General features: G+C 42.8%; 1 long non-coding RNA gene across 2 annotated transcripts in view; it reads right to left on the reverse strand.

Annotated features, from left to right (window-relative positions):
* The window catches only part of LOC128097554 (uncharacterized), a 94,089-nt gene that overhangs the window by 22,360 nt on the left and 56,104 nt on the right, over nucleotides 1–15,625 (reverse strand). For both annotated transcript variants that reach the window (XR_008213900.1, XR_008213899.1), the window contains exons 3-4: nucleotides 4,775–5,051; nucleotides 3,924–4,107 (exon numbers count right to left, since the gene is read on the reverse strand). This is a non-coding gene — a long non-coding RNA (uncharacterized LOC128097554). The remainder of the gene's footprint in view (nucleotides 1–3,923; nucleotides 4,108–4,774; nucleotides 5,052–15,625) is intronic.

A 15,625-nucleotide genomic window follows, 5' to 3' on the forward strand; every position in this document is an offset into this window, starting at 1 on the left:
CTACCCTGTCAGCTGAAAACATTGGCAGAGATTCCGGACTCACAGCGGTGAAACAGGCAAGCATATCCGCCTGCTGTGCATACAGAGCCCTCTCTCCACCAAAATGTGAATATGGCGTTCCCCTTTCCGGAAACCACCAGCTCTGGGTCGTAACTGGCAGAGCAAGGAGGGAGCTGAGTGCCGAGGGGCACTTAGAGAGCATGCTGGGAGAAAGGGAGGTGGATCTGTAAAGGAGGTAGCTAGTGCGATGGGCTGTGGACTCAGGGGCGTAAGAGTGCACAGAGGCTTGCTGCTGCAGCAGCTGGTACTAAAGTATCCGGAGCTTAGCTTAGGTTTCCTGTTGTGGATTTGATTTGGTCCATCTACTGTGCAAGTTATGAAGCTACCATTCATTTTCAAAAGAAAAATATCAACATTTATTGGTTCGTTTGTTTATTTAATATGTGTGTGTGGCAGTCAGAGGACACCTGGGGGAATCAGTTCTCTCCTTCCACCTTGTAGGGATCCAACTCAGAGCATCACCCTTGGTGGTAAGCACCCTTACTGACTGAGCTACTCCCTTGACTCTGTGGTTACTGCTTTTCAAATGTAAAGAGAAATGAGCCACATCAAGAGAGAGGACAGAAATGTGGATTCATCCATGAATGAGAAATGGAAGCCAATTTCTAGAAAACAAAATGCAAATGAAAACTGTTCAATGGATGAACAGATGGAAAAAGAGACAACCTAGAATATCCCGCCAGGAGAGAGTTCTAAGAAGGGCTACCTTCGCATGTGAGACCCAGCACACAGCAGTGATAGTCACTGTCCTCTCAGTGCTTCCAGGCCATACCCTACGCACGCATTTCCTGACACGATCACATTTAACATCCCCATGACAGCAGATGCTGAGTGAATGCGTGAGAACGTATGTGAAGGGGGAGAGGGTACATGGATAGGTGGGTTGACAGGCAACTCCACCATCCCAGATCCAAATGCCCCCCAAATAGCATGCCACGTTACCTCCGTGGGCTCGAAAGCAGCGTATAAGGCTGGCAGCCGGCTAGACATGGTGTCCATAAATATGAGTTAAAGCTTGCAGGGTTCGGGGACCCCGGATCACAGAAGAACAAACTCAGAGAGAGGAGAGGTGGGCATCAGAAATGTGGGGCACGGGAGATGGCTGTCAGGCAGGGAAAGGCTCGGAAAGCGCCGAAGCTTTGAAAGAGAAGCCAATGATGACAAGATGTCCTGACTAAAGGGACCGGCGCCAACACAGTGCGAGGACAGACTCTGTTGCGGCTCTGATTGAACAAAAAAGCCAAGAGGTAGTAGAGCGTGACGTGGAGCCACGGGCTCCGTGAGTCAGGTGTGTACTATATTTATTTGTATATTTATATCCTGCTTGGCTCTGAGAAGAGCGTGCAGCCCCTAACAAGGACACGAGAAGAACAAAGAAGTAAAATGTCTGTGGGAAAAGGGAAGTCTAATAACAGGGAGAGAGCACTCCAAGACGCTGCACGCGAGCAGGCACACATCTGCCTCTAAGCGTTCGAGAAGCCAGCTTTTAATTAACCACACCCTGGAGAGTGTGTGCCTGCACGCACACACACACACACACACACACACACACACACACACACACACACACACACACACACACACACACACACACACGATAGAGACAAACCAATTGCTCAGGAGAAAGACAGCTTTTCTGGAACTGAAGCCAGACAAAGAATGCCTCCTTTTGTTCCTCCTCATGGAGACGGTCTGTTCATCCTTGGAAACAGCCTTGTGAAGCACTTCCTGCAAACTGCTTCTATCCCAAGCCCAATTCTGGTCTCAGGCCTAGGGCCCTTTCCTGACTGCAAGAACAAAGCCAGACCCCGGGCCTTCCAGACTCAGGCTCCAGGGAAAGTCAAGACCCATGTACTCCCCAGGCACAGTCCAGACTAGACCAAACTTATTTTTTTTCCCATTTATCTTTGTATGTAGTTACTGCCAACCACTGGGAGAGGAGGCAAAAAGGGAAAAAATGACAAGAGCCAGAAGAAGAAAACCAAGCCCATGCTTAGGGGAGCATGCTCCACTCCTGTGTGTGTGCATGGAGACACAACTAGAGCTCCTCCAGCCTCTTCCCACACTCTTTTCTCCCACTCTTCACAGCAGAGGAGCCCTGACTGGCAGGTGACACCACAGCAAAGCTCTCTGGATTAGGTGAGTATGTCTTCTAGAGATAGTGACAGACACTGTTGGTACAGACTTCGGCTTCTTTCCATCCCTCCTTATCCTGAGTCCTCTTGGGAAAGTGCCTCTGGCTGCCCACAGAAACCTGCCCCAGGAAAGACAATCCCAAGGGCTGGGCTTGAGCCAGTGGAAAGCCCGGGCCAGCCCCTCAGCTGCACAGTCTGGCCATACGTGTGAGCTGGCTGTTGTCATTTGAACGTCCATGTGCCTGGTCCCCATGCCTGTATCTTCACTAACACTCCCACTGCTTGGGAGAAGAAGAAAGCAGCCACTGTGACTCCTCCAAAGACACATAGGTCCTCTGCATCTGAAGGAAGCTAAAAGCTGGAATGAGCCATTTGCTCTGATTGGAATGCTCGTGTCTATGTGAAATACAAATCCTCACTGTGACAGTGACAGGCTTCTGCCCTCTCCAGTGGAAATTAATGCCATTACAAGAGATTTCTGGCTGCATAGAGCGCAGTGATAGACCACTTGCTTAGCATGTGTGAAGCCCTGGGTTTGATATCCAAAATATGTACACACATGGGGGGCCAGTGGGGAGAAATTCAGAGTTTCCTGGTCCGTGTACCGTGTAAAGGTGCAGCAAGAGATATAATATAACATGACACCAGATCTGCCAGCACCTTCCTATCGGACTTCCCAGCCTCTAGAATTGTGAGAATAAACTCTTGTTCCTAAATTATCCAGACTAAGGTAATTTGTTATAGCAGCAGGAACAGACTTAGATATCACTCAAGGACAGGGCATGCTGCATGTTCTAGCTCTGTATCACCACTGGTTATCAAAAGCCCTTGTAACTAGTGGCTTTCAATTATTGTTTATTTAAAAACCTCCTGTGATTTTTTTTTAATGAAAAACGTTCAATTTTCATCGACAAAATCTAACTTGATTTTTTATTTATTTATTTATTTATTTTATTAGGTAAATTTCATTCCTGGATTATCTATAGTAGAAGTGTTAGATGGGTTAGATGCAGTAGGTGATGGGGAGCTGGTCCTGAGGTCATGGTCAGAGCTTGAGGCTCCTGCTACCCTGGGTGCCTTTCCCTGAGGTCTGACTCAGCATTAGCGCACTTCCTAGAACGTGTTGGCCCAGTGGTTAGGATCTGCAGGGAAAGGATGCTGTAGCTCCTAAGCATGAAGGGAGTCCTCTCTCCCACTGCTTTCCTTGAGGGAACTCGGCGCTCCTCATATGACCTGAGTTTCAGTCTATTTCTGACTCTGTGTGGAACAGCAAGTCTGGTAATGGGAGCATTAGCATCATGTTATTTTTAATCTTCTTCCCTGGCTAATCAATTCTTTCCAGCACAGCTAAGCCTTCCACCTCAGGCTGTCCTGCCTCAGACAGTTCCTCCTAACTCAGAGCCTCAGGGCCCACAGAAGCAGCAGGGGGCCATGGGAATCTCTGAAGGAGTCTTGCAGGCCTAAGAGCTGAGCTGAATCCTGAAGGACATTTTAGGACACTTATGGACAGCTTTCTTCAAATCCATCTCTTAGCTATCACCTCTTTCAAAAGGCTTTCCAAATGAAGCTAATTTCATGAGCTGATGTGGTTTTTATATGGGAAAACTGGCAGATGTTGGCGTCTAGTCACTTCTGTCCATGAAAATAATGAGCATGTGCGTCCATTCTGTCCAGCGGTTGTGGTAACCAGTCTTCATGGAAGAGAAGCATGAAGATAGAAATGCTTACCTCAGGAACAATGAGACAAATAACCTGGTTAAATAACCTCAGCTGATCCCTGCACACTTCGACAGCCTCAGCATTTCTGACAGGTCTTCTCATGAGTGTTCTTGCACAATTCAGGAGAGTGGGCCATCAACACGTACCAAAGTGTAGAGTTCTGACGCAATCCAATTCCACCCTATGAAATTTCCTTAAAGCAAAAAAACAATAATAATTATGTACAACTATGTTCACTGTGCTCTTGTTTATAGTAGTAGCAAATCCTAAATAACCTTACTCTTGGCACCAGGAGAATGTTTGCAAATGAAGGCATGTTAACTCAATGCTGTGTTGCTACCGACATGAGTTTTCATTCAATTCATACTTAACACTATTATTGAAATGCTATTGCTTCCATGACTCATGTCTGTCTTTCCTCTGTTCCTTTTACTGTCTTTTTTGTTTTAAATAAATAAATGTGTTTTAGTGTTTAATTTTAGTCCTTCCGTTGATTTTTTTAGTTACATATTTAAAGTTATTTTCTCACAGGCTTCTGTAGGAATCACAATGTGAATATTTACTTTATCATAATTAACTTCAGTTCAACACTGACTTAACTTCAGAAGAATACAGCAACTTGATTCCAATGTAACTCCATTCTCCAACATTGATATTATTATAGCTATATGTATCCTTCATTATAGATCATGTTTACTTAAGTATCTTACATAATCATAGAAAAGGTAAGATTTCATACAACACACATAATATACCATGTTACACATTATATATTTCATATACTATACACACAATAATATGGTGCCATTAACAAACATGCTTTTTGAAAAATTAAGGGGCAAAAATAAAAACATATAAACCTCCGGTGCCTTGTTTTTAATAACATGTTTTACAGTTGGTTCCTTTTCATTTCTTCCTATAGATGAGTCACCATCTGCTGGAGCATCTCAGTTGAAGTAGCGATCTCGCTTCAGCACTGTCTCTAAAGCAACACATCCTCTCCGTTTCTGTTTCTCTGGGAACATCTTTATTTCATCTTTATTTTTGAAGGACAGTTTTGTTTGATGTAGAATCTGTGGCCGACAGCCTTTTTCTTTCAGCAACTTGAGTATATCACTCCACTGGCTTTGGGCCACCCTTTAAAAACAAAAAACAAAAAAAAACAGAGCTCTCTAATGCTTTCCAATGTTTTACTGTTTTGCTCTTTATTTTAATATAGCCATATTCAGATGGGTTCCTTTATTTCCATATTACAAATTCTTCCCTGGAAGAAGGAAATTTGTTTGATCCATGTATCAGACAAACATGGTGCCCTTTGCTTTCTGAATTTGCAATGGTTTGCGGCCACTGCTGCTCATTTACCGTTCGAGGCTCCATGCTCGTGGATGGTGGGCGACTGAGCCTGGGCTCATTTTCCTACAAAGATATGACTTGGTGTTCAGTCCCGTGTAACTGAAGCTAGGGATAGATCAGAGCTGGTGCAGTGAGGACCTGCAGCAGCACCTGGGCATGCAGATGCCCAGAGGAAGGTCCAGCAAGCGGTGACAGGGGGAGTGACAGACAGCTAAGGCAGTCGACAGAGCAGGGAGGTATGCCATCAAGGGTGCCTGTGAAGAGGCTCACAATATCCATCCAGATGACTGGGTTCAAAATAGGATACAGTGCGGCTCCAGGACGCACAGCTCACGCCTGCTTATGTAATCTTGAGTAACGGACCACCTTCTCTGAGCCTTACTTCCTGTTTCTTAAATAAGGCTAACAATTCTTATTATTACAAAGTTAATTTGCTGGCTATAATTATTTTGCATACATTTTCCACACACTACACAGGACATGGCAGTTATAACTACCTGTATTGTTAGAAATGAAAGGGCTCATAATTTAAACAGATCCTTGATCATAATAGCTAGTCAAACATAGGTCCAGGCACTTGGTGAACGAGGAGATGATTCCATTTTCAGAACTAAGAAACAGGATAACATTCAGCCTACCTGCAGGGGTGCAAAGGTCAGACCTGGGCTATGTCCAAAAGTCACCTAAATGGATTGCTCATATTTCTATCTGAAGTATCTGGTAACACTGGTACTAAATGGGCATTGTTCAGCAGTCTGTAAAGTTCCTCTTTCTACAGTGGATCCATGCGGTTCTAGTTCTCATGATTCAGTAACAAATAATATAAGAAAATTAAAATAATGAATGCATTTAGTTTGCTTGCACTTCTTCAGCATGGATGGGTCTGAACAAGGCAGTGGCAACTAGGTGACTAGAAAGCTGGGAATTGCCATCATTTGAGGACTTGTCACTCCCATGATGCTGGCTGCCAGCTAAGACCTTAGCAGGGACCATGGTCTAGAATACCTAACCAGGATGTCTTCAGATGATGTGACCTGGACTGTTTCTTTGTCCTCTCACAGGACAGCAATTCTAAGAGAGAATGGTGAGGGGGAGTATGGCATGAAAGAAAATCAACATTACCATTGAAAGCAGGCTCGTTGTTGTGTGATACAGTGATGGCTTCATGTTTAGAGGAAAAATCTGTAACTAAGAAGAGTTTAAGACAGCAAACTCAAAAGTAAAAGAAGAGCCAGACTTCTCATGTCCTCCTCCAGGGTCTGACGTGGTGAATCTCCCTGACCTCTCGATCCACACATTCTTACAATCAGCAAGAATTAGCCTTGCTCCCACATTGTATTTCCTAGCCTAATTTGACCATCCCCACCTTTACTGCAGCCAACTTCTAAGTCAACCAGGACTCACCCTACCTGCAACTATCAACAGGTCCCTTCTGCTACACTTCCAACCACACCACCCACCCAAACTTTTCACAGCTTCCTCCAGAGTCTAGCCTAGTAAGTCTCCATGACATCTCCATGTATAACTTCTCCCCAACATGTCAGGTCTAGCCTGGAGCCCAACCACAATGCCATGACCTAAACTGGCTTCCCCTACCAATACCACAAATGACCTTTAGACTGTGTCTGGGACACTCCCTACCTATCTCCCAACCCACAGAACTCTCCCTCACCTTATCCAGTCTTTCCACCCAGCCAGATCTACCCAATACTCCAGACTTGGACAGGAAACACACCCTGCACACCAACCCAGCCCCCTCTGCTCACCTAACTTCTTTCCAAGCAAGCCATTTCCAACTTCTAGGCCCAAATCACCCACACACCCTCTCCCCTGCCAAAGCCTTCTCTGTCCATAACAGACTCAGAACTAACAAAAGAAGTCCACATGCTGAGATCTCATGACAAAAATACCAACAATATGAAAGATCAAACCAGTATATTCTTTCCAAAACCTACCAGCTCTGTAGACATGTTTGCCCATGAGAATTACCTAGATGCAGCCCAGGAAATAGAATTTAAAAGAATAATCATATGCTTCATGTAAAAATTCAATGAGTTTAAAGAAGACACAAACAGCTCAATGAAGTTAAGAAGAATAAATACCCAAGTGTTTCCAAGGAAACACAAATGTAAGGTTGATGGAAATGATGAAGACACCCCAGGACTTGAGGACAGAATTCAATAAGGAGATAGAAACATTGAAGAGGACTCGAGCTGAAAAGAAAATGTGATTGAAAACCCCAATAACTCAACTGGAAAACCTGAAGGAAAGAAAGCTTGCAAATAGGACAAACCAAGCCGACAATAGAATACAAGGACTCAAAAATCAAGTATCTAGATCAAATAAGCAAAACACATATAAAAAATTTTAAAACACACAAAAAAGCACATACTGAAAATGTGGAACACATTTCAGGTAACTCCAGCTTATGTCAAGTTGACATAAAACTAGCCAGCATAATATCCCAGGCTCATAGATTGGTAGAATTAATATAGTGAAAAATGACCATTTTTACCAAAATCTATTACAGATTCAATGCAGTCCTAAGTGAAATCTCCATCTCATTCTTCATAGAAATAGAAAGAAAAAAAACTGTCCTAAAATTCATATAGAACCACAAAGTCCCCAGATAGCTAAATCAATCCTGAACAAAAAGAACAGTGCCAGAGAGATTGCAAGTCCAGATCTTAAGATATTACAGAGCCATAGTAATAAGAACAATATGGGACTGGCACAAAAACAGATATGTAGACCAATGGAACAAAATCCAAGACCCAAACATGAGTACATATAACTCCAGCCTCTAATTCGACAAAGATACAAAATATATACGGTAGATAAAAAGAAAGCATCTTCAACAAACATTGTTGGGAAAACTGGGTGTCCACATGCAGAAGAGTGAAACTAGATCTGTATCTATCACCGTGCACAAAACTAACCCCAAATGGGTCAACAACCCAAAAGTAAAAACTGAAACACTGAAAGCAATAGGAGAAAACATAGGCAGCACCCTATATGATATAGGACAAAACTTTCTAAATAGGACTCCATTTGTCCAAGAACTAAGTCCAACAACTGACAAGTGGGAAGATTTCCGAGGAGCTAAAGAAACAGTCAACCTGGTGAGGAGGAAGCCCACAAATGGGAGAGATTGTAGCCGGAAGTTTCTCCAGTCCCACCAGGCCCCACGGACCTGCAGCTGCTTATAAAATAATCACTCAGAGGCTTAATATTAATTATAAACTGTATGTCCTATGACTCAGGCTTCTTGCTAGCTAGCTTGTATAACTTAACTCAACCCATAACTATTAATCTATGTATCGCCATATGTTCCATGGCTTTGCCTGTGTCCCATTACATAGTTTTTTGGACCATGGGTTGGCATCTTGTCCCGCTCTCCTTTCTTCTCTCACTACCTCTCTTGGATTTTCCCTCCTGGCTCCATCCTGTCCTGCCATAGGCCAATGCAGCTTTATTTATTAGCCAATGGGAGCAACACATATTCACAGCATACAGAAAAAAAAATCCCAACAGCAGAGAATCTTTGCTAGCTATGCGTCTCATAGAAGATTAACATACAAAATACATAAAGAAACAAGAGTTTAAAAAAAATCCAAAGAGTCAAATAAATCTAAATAACCTGGGACCTAAGCAAAGAGTTCTCAAAAGAAGGGAAAATGGCTAAAAAATATCTCAAAAAGTTTTCATCATCCCTAGCAAAACAACTTTGGTATTTCTTCTTATCCCAGTCAGAATGGCAAAGATCAGCAAAATAGCAGACAACAAATGCTGAAAGGGATGTGGGGGAAGGGAATCCTCATTCACTATTGGTGGAGTTACAAACTGATGGCGTCACCATGAAATTTAGTGTGAAGAATTCTCAAAAAGTGAAAAGTAAGCCACTCCTTGGCATATGCCTAAAGGACACAACACCCTACTCCACAGTTCAGCTGTGTTCATTGCTAGTCTATTCACAACAGCCAGGAAATGGAAACAACCTGAATGTTCTTCAACCTGCAAATGGATAATGAAAATGTGGTGCATATACATAAAAAGCTGAATAGTATTCAGCTTTTTAAAAATGAAATCATGAACTTTGCAGGTAAATAGATGGAACTAGGGAAGATCGTATTTAGTGAGGTAACCCAGACCCCTGCCCGCCCCCCCAAAAAAAAATAACATTGCATGCTCTCTTATCAGAGGCTTCTAGCTCCAAATCTTCAGATGTGAGCACACAGCCTGGAGTAACTGCAGAAGTCAGGAATGTAAAATGGGACCACTGTAATGATGGGAGTTGGGGAGCAATAAAGGGGGATGTCAAGATACAGTTGATCTTACGGGGAAATGGAAAAGAAGGGCTCTTTAGGAAGATGGAGGAAGTTAAATACAAAAGGATAGACACAATAGCAACGATGTCTAAAATGTCATTGGAATCATGCTAATAACTATTTATCTCAAAAATCTATAATACACATAATTCTGTGTATAAATGTACACATATAGTTTAAATGAAAATTTTTCATTTGGGTTGACAATGCTTTCTCCAAGAGCCAAGACCACCTAACAAAAACCCCAACACCAGACATGAGAATCTCTCTTTTGAGTTGTTGTCCAGAGCTGTACAAGAGACTTCCAAAATACACAGAGTATTGCTATTGCCCTTTGTTGACCCTGCAGAGGTGGAAGTTAAGTCCCTATTGCAGAAGACACAACATACTTCATCAGGAACCAGAGTACCCTGAGCTGGAACTGACATAAATGCCTCGTCTCTGAGGACCAGAAGGCACCATGCAAGATTCCAAAGGAAGGAAACAACCAATCATCCCACCCAGCTATGACACCTATGAACCACATCAATGACCAGCATGACATGATGATCCTAAGGATGTATTAGTGTGGCACACATACCTTGGCAGTAACCAACAGCTCTCTAGTTGAACTTAAGATCGGCTCAACAAGAAGGATACTGTGCACTAGAAAACTAGTTAAATACTCAGTGCTAGTGAAGTCATGGTTATTGGAGGAGCATCTACAACTACACATTTACCAAACCAGCATAATCCCTAACAATACTCTATAAACATTTGTCCTTATACCTACAGGTAACTGTATGTGGAGTTTTCCTGTCCCGATTGCCTGATCCCAAATAACCAGTAGCTGCTTCCCAAATTACAACACAGAGACTGAATATTAACCACAAATGCTCAGCCAATAGCTTAGACTGTTACTAACTAGCTCTTATGACTTAAATTAACCCATTTCTATTAGTCTACATTCTGCCACATGACTCATGGCTTTTACCTGTCCTCCAGCGTGTCCTGCTCGCTCTGCAGCTCCTACTGTCTCTTCTGACTCTGCCCTTCTTCCTCCCAGAGTCCTCTGTGTCTGGCTGTCCCACCTGTACTTCCTGCCTGGCTACCAGCCTGTCAGCTTTTTATTAACCAATGAGAGTGGTAGATTATTCCACAGCAGTAAGTGTCGTCTTCACTCTTATCAAGGACACTTCTCTTTGCAACGGGCAGAGATGATTACAGAGAACCACAACCAATCAATGTGCAGAGTTGTGGAGTCAGGTCTCAATGGATATATCTACAAAATACTCCTCACCTAAGGCTCGGAAAACATTGCAGGAGATGAGGTAGAAAGAGTATAAGAGACAGAGGATAATGGAATTTGTTGTGTCTCCTACTAATGTAAGATGCTACACCCATAAAGTCTCACTGAAATGACTGCCTAAACATGAGCTGAACAAGGACAGCAATAATAGACATGGCAAAGTGGACAAGAGAAAGCCCACGAGACCTAAATCCCATATAAAGAAGTACCAGATGTGTAAGGAATGCTGAGTGGGAGAGACAGTCTTCTCCAAGGAAGAGCACACTGATTGGTTATTCGATACCAAAAAGTCAGCCCTGAAAACACACATATAATGAATACTATACAGACTGAGCAGGTTAGGAATGTATGTGTATATACATATACATACACATATACATATAACATATAAGCATAGAAAAAAGAGCCTATGAATTTGAAAGATAGTAAGGATGGTCATATGAGAAGGTTTTGAGGGAAGGGGAGAGGGAAGAAAGGGAAGGGAAAGGAGAAAAGTATTTTAAGTAAAAGAAATTGATTTAGCACAGCAGTTTGAGCTAAGCAAATAGTCCTGAGATGGAATTTGTTCCTTCAGCTGCACATAGTAACTTGCATTTTCCCTCAAAACAACTGCTGAGTTTTGAAAAATAGTCCAGTACTTCTCAGAAAAGTTCTCCTCTGTCTTCCTGTGGTCAGTTACATCAGGGCAGTCTCCTGTGCTGATGACTTACTTAAGCAATTGGACACAAGTCACACACTCATCACCAACTTTCTGGAGATGTAAAAACTCAGCATTTCATGAAACGTTTGCTTTTTGGTCTCATCATCAGTGAAAGAGTGTATTACAAAATCAACAAGAAACCCCAAGTAATAAAATAAATTGGATGATCCCATATAGTAGAATATTATTCAGTCTTAAAAAGGAAGGAACATCTGACACACACTACAACATGTAGGAAACGTGGGGAGCTTAGCTACTAAAGCAAGGCAGTGGCAAAGGACAATGTCTGTGTTCTATAAACCTAGATCAACTGACTGCTCTATGTGTCCAGTGCTGGAAGGGGCTTGAGGAGTCAATGGTGATTAGATGCAGTGTTGGTTTTGAGGATGGTAACAAGTTCTGACAGTGAATGGTAACTATTGACACAGAACAACATTAACATGCTTACTGCCACAGAACAGTACACTGAAAAGAGTTATGTGCAAAGTTTCTGTGTTATACAGCTCACTTAATAAAAGAGCTAATAACAAACAATGGATATGTTATTTGGTACTGTCTTAGTTTGGGTTCTTATTGCTCTGAAGAGACACAATGACCATGACAACTCTTATAAAGAAAACATTTAATTGAGGGGGCTCTCTTAACAATTTTAGAGGTTTAGTCAATTATCATCATGGCAGGGAGCATGGTGGCATGCAGGCAGACATGTTGCTGGAGAAACAGCCAAGTGTCCTACATCTTGCAGGCAACAGGAAGTCAACTGACTCACTGGGTTGTATCCTGAGTATATGAAACCTCAAAGCCCACTCCCACAGTGACACACTTCCCCCAACAAGGCCACACCCACTCCAACAAAGCCATGCCTCCTAATAGTGCCACTCCCTATGAGAGTATGGGATTATGGGGAGGGGCAATTACATTCAAACTACCACAGGTACCTACATGTTAATACTCCGAGGAAATGACAAGGCAGTCTATAAGCTATTCTGTGAGCTCCGTTGAAGGACTGTCCTGTCTTCATATCTTGCATATATTTCACTTCTCTTGCAAAGCCTGCTACTTCCAAATTACCTCCACTGATCTCAACAGCTCATCGCTCCAGCCAGATGGCTTGCATGAGCACTCAGTTGGTCACCTAGTCACTAGCTAGGAGGTGGCAGCAATTACATCACCTGAAAAGAAAAGAGATAGCTATTATAAAGTCTGGGTGAAGGCTCTCAAGAACATGTCCTCCTGCCTGCTGCATGTGGAGAGATGCATCCGCTCAGGGTGAAGAGGAAAAGGGGCCAGATTTGAAATGCTGAAGCAAGAATTCTGCTCACTGCACATTTGCCCTACTCACTGTTGCACAGACCAGTGCAGAGGCAGGAAGTACTCCATAGATGTGCATCAACTATCCCATATTGTTTTAGTGCAATCATTAATAATAATGCTGTCATTAAAATTGAAAACATCTAGAAGAGAGAAATAGAGAAGGTGAATCCTGGGGCGAGAGCATAAAATAAGTCTGCCTGAGAATATGAGCCGGTATATGAGTGAGGCTTGCGTCATAAAACAGGAGTAATAATAGTTAAACATGCCTTACAGAAAGAGTCAGCATGAGCTTTAGATGAGATGATGTTATGAAATCACTTTATATAATCTAGTGTTGTAGAAACAGTTTTCTATATTGATCTGTCTATGAGTCCTTGTCCACAGATTATTTCCAAATGAGTTTTACTATCACTTCCTAAATTTCCATAAAGTATCTTGCTGTGATCTTAATAGGCATTGCAGTAAATTGATACACTAATCTAGGGAGACTTTGTCACTATTTTTAGTCTTCCAGATAAATAGTATGGTACAACTCCCTTAATGATTCTCATTAAAATGTTATAGATTCTTTTAATAAATCCTTTTGTCCTGAGTTACATTAGTAGCCAAAGATTTAATGTTCTGTTGCTATTTTAGCAGAATTGCACTTTGGTCACATCACTAGGTCTCACGTCACTAGTGTGTCTGGAGACTTGGTCTACGTGCCAAGGTAAGCTTATGTCCTCTCCTCACACCTTTGCCCCATTTCACCTCATTCCCTCCCATGGTCTCCATTCCGAATTTTCTACCCTGAACTCCACCCACTAAAGGGTCAGGCACATTTACATAGCACCTCCAACTCAACACAACCAGAGGAAACTTCTCCTTCCTCCAGAAACCTTTTGTCTGCTGTGCAACAGAAACTCAGAAGGCAGATGTGATCCTGCCTTCTTTCTCACACTTCCAGCTCATCAGATTCCAAGTCACACACACACACTCCTCTCCAGCCCCTGGTCTTATCTAGCTTCAGTTTCTGAGTGAGAAATAGGTTTTTGGTTTGGGTTTTGAATTTTTGGCTGTTCTCTCTCCCTTCATTTTGCCTAGCTTCCCCCCACCCAATTCTTTCTCTATCCTTCAACATATGCAAGTATTGCCATACTATAACCAAAAGGATCTTTCTGGAACCGATGTGCTTCTGCTAAGAATCCTTCCAAAGCTACCCATAACTTTTAGAATAAAAACAAGCTTCCTGGCCCTCTCTGAGGATGCACAGAGCCTATGGCTTGGTCTACCTGCATCCACACCCCCACGTTTCAACACTGAGCCTGTTGCCTAGCCTTCACCCCATTTACCACAGTCATGCTGACTCCTCTGTTGCGGTCTAACGCAGCTGCCTTGGCCTCTGAACTCTCTAATAGCCATTTTTTCCACTCAAGGATACTCTCAAGTCTTTCTCCTGTAACAGACTCTCAGTTCCAGGAAGCCTTCTCTCACCTCCTTGGGTTTTGATTGACAGATGCGAATTCATGTGTATCAGAGGTGGCATCCTTGAAGTAGGTTTTTGCTGAGGACAATATAAAACATTTCTTGTTCTTGGAGTCTTAATATCCCATAAGAAAAGCAGATGGAACCTGAAATGGAGCGGCACTTGCAGCTACTATTTGTTCAGCATGCATGCTAAGTACAGAAGAATCACAGTCACAGTGGACTCAAACCCAGGATGGTCACAGAGGTAACTGCCACTCTGTGCCAAGCGGTGGTTTTGCAGCTTCTGCCAGGACTGCTGACTAGGGACAGTGGTCAGGTGAGCAGAGTTGTGAGGTAGGCATTTCAGGGGCTGCACACGGCCTTATTCACATGAGGGACCCTTGTTGGCTATTTATTTCACACTTTTAATTGGCAGCTTAAAAATAAAGGGCATATTGTTTGGGTGCTAAAGCCCTGAGAAATACAATGATCAGGAACAGCACCACAGCCCGAGGACTGGTCCCCTAGGTTCTGGACCAGTCAATAGCGGCGCGGGGGGGGGGGGGGGGGGGGGGGGGGCAGCAAATATATATCAATAGACGTTTACATGTTTAATTTTGTGGTGAATTTCTAACATTTAGTGTGTTAAAATGCCGTGTACCTACATGTCCCTCAACAGAAGAATGGATAAAAAAAAATGTGGTACATTTACACAATGGAGTATTACTCAGCCACTTAAAAAATTAAAATCATGAAATTTGCAGATAAATTGATGGAAATTTAAAAAAATCATAATCCAGAGATAAGCCAGACACAGAATGATAAATATGGTATGTATTAGATTATATGTGGATATTAGCTATTAAGTCAATGATAACCAAGCTACAATCCCTAGAACCACAGAGGTTAGGTATAGAGTAAGGAATGCAGAGGGGGTGCAGATAGATCTCCGTAGGAAAGGGAAATAAAAATAGATAATTATGGCCAGATGGGGGGGGCTGGAACTGGAGGATCCAGTGGAGAGGGGGAGTAAAGAGAGGAACAAAGGAGGGAAGACAGGGAGAGACAGCTAAAATGAAGGGCCGTTTGAAGGGTCTTAGGGAAATCTAATACAGTAGAAGCTCCCTAAAATGTACGCATATATGAAGGGGATCTAAATGAAATTGCCAAACAATGAGGAAGACAGAACCCCAGCTGGCCATCCCTTGTCACCAAATGAAGCTTCCTGGATGAGGATTGAGTTACAACTAATTGAGTTGTTGGCCAAAGGGGTCCCATGGAA

Source organism: Peromyscus californicus, unplaced genomic scaffold (assembly GCF_007827085.1).
Source record: "Peromyscus californicus insignis strain IS unplaced genomic scaffold, ASM782708v3 Scaffold_5__1_contigs__length_169319896, whole genome shotgun sequence".
NCBI classification, from domain to species: Eukaryota; Metazoa; Chordata; class Mammalia; order Rodentia; family Cricetidae; genus Peromyscus; species Peromyscus californicus.